Here is a 1,954-nt window from a genome sequence, read left to right as displayed (position 1 = left end):
TCCAGTTCGATTCCCAGTCATGGCACATGACAGGGCACGCGCCCCAGTGGGGGGCGCACAAGAGGCAACCACACATTGATGTTTCTCTCACTCTCCTTCCCTTCCCCTCTCTTTAAAAATAAATAAAATCTTTTTTAGAGATGCGGTGTTGTGCTGTGGGGAAGGGAGACGGATTTGTAGACCCTAGAGCGAGGTTCTGTCTACCCGAGGCCACTGCTGTGTGGAGACCCTGGGTGAAACCACCATCACCATGTCTGACCAGGAGGCAAAACCTTCAACTGAGGACTTGGGCGATAAGAAGGAAGGAGAATACATTAAACTCAAAGTTATTGGACAGGATAGCAGTGAGATTCACTTCAAAGTGAAAATGACAACACATCTCAAGAAACTCAAAGAATCATACTGTCAAAGACAGGTCAGAGAATTGCTGATAATCACACTCCAAAAGAACTGGAAATGGAGGAAGAAGATGTGATTGAAGTTTATCAGGAACAAACAGGGGGTCATTCAATGGTTTAGATATTCTTTTTATTTCATTTACTTTTCCCTCAGTCCTTTTTTATTTTTTAAAATAGTCCTTTTGTAATGTGGTATTCAGAATTGAATTGAAAACTGACCCCTACCCCCTGTGTCTTTAAAACATCTGGTAATTTGAATTCTAGTGCCCATTCATTATTGTTTTGTTTTCATTGTGCTGACTTTTGGTGATCAAACCTTAGACCCCTTCATACTGCCCTCTCCTTTTTAAATATTACATGTGTGCACAGAGAGGCCACCTTTTTCAGGACTGTGCATTTTCAGGCTTGTGATAAATGAGGTCAACCAATTCAAGTGTTTGTAATGACATTTCTAATTGGCCCGGAAGTTCTAGCTTGTGATTGGTTCACTCCTGGACTATGACTTTCAGTGGGAGATGGACGTTTTTTGGAGAACTGAACCGTGGAAAATGACCTTTCCTTAACTTGAAGCTACTTTTAAAATCTGAAGGTCTGGACCAAAAGAAGAGAAATACCAGGCTGGAGTCAAGATGACAGATAAAGTGAGAGTAAAGACTAACTCCAAAGATGGCTTCACTGAAGAAAAAGCATTTTAAGAGTAAAGAAAAATCTTGCCAGACGATCCCAGAAAAGTTCTAATTTTCATTAACAGTTAATAAAGTTATTCATGCAGAAGTGTGTACAACAGAACACTGCTCTTTTTTATTTTAATCTGTACTTTTTGGCCTGGGATATGGGTTTTAAATGGACATTGTCTGTACCAGCTTCATTAAAATAAACAAAATATTTGTAAACATAAAAAATAAATAAATAAAATCTTTTTTAAAAAAGAGAGGTTGTCTTGGGTTATCTGTGTGGGCATTATATGGCCATGAGTCCTGAAAAGTGGATGTGGGAAGAGGGGAATCAGAGGAAGAGATGCACAGAGATACAATTTTGCTGGCTTTGAAGATGGAGGTTGGAGTTCTGTAGAAGCTGGAAAAGGCAAGAAGGTTTTCTTCCCTCCAGAGCCTTCAAATATAAATGTAGCCCTGCTGACAGGCACCCCGATTTCAGCCCAGGGAGACTGAAACAGTGCAAAATTGTAATGGTGGGAAATTGTAACCTACCCCACTATTCTTTTGACATTGTTTCTGTAAGTGCTGACTCTGATTAATATATAGCTTGTAGACGAACAGCATGTTTGTGTATGAATCCTAGGGACTGTATGAATCCTAGGGATTAACTTCAAAAGATACAGACTCCAATCTTCAGACTTCCCAGCTCCAGATTTGATCACCTTCAACCATGGAACCAAGATGACATGAAATCAGAATGATGCACACCGGACCATCACTTGCATTATCAGAATGGACTGTGCTCGCCTGCATGTAGAGAGCTTTGCAACCTCCACCCTTGATCTATTTATTCTCTTCCCCTCTCCCTCCTTACAAAAACCTCTGCCTCCACTGAGAGCA

The 1,954-nt window shown here is 40.6% G+C and overlaps 1 pseudogene; it reads left to right on the top strand.

The window, feature by feature from the left end:
• Positions 1–218: 218 nt before the first annotated feature.
• LOC114488883 lies at positions 219–1,093 on the top strand (annotated as a pseudogene).
• Positions 1,094–1,954: the final 861 nt, after the last annotated feature.

Source organism: Phyllostomus discolor, chromosome 14 (assembly GCF_004126475.2).
Source record: "Phyllostomus discolor isolate MPI-MPIP mPhyDis1 chromosome 14, mPhyDis1.pri.v3, whole genome shotgun sequence".
Taxonomy (NCBI): domain Eukaryota; kingdom Metazoa; phylum Chordata; class Mammalia; order Chiroptera; family Phyllostomidae; genus Phyllostomus; species Phyllostomus discolor.
Note: the sequence above shows the minus strand (reverse complement) of the source record. Positions and strands in the feature narration are given on the sequence as shown.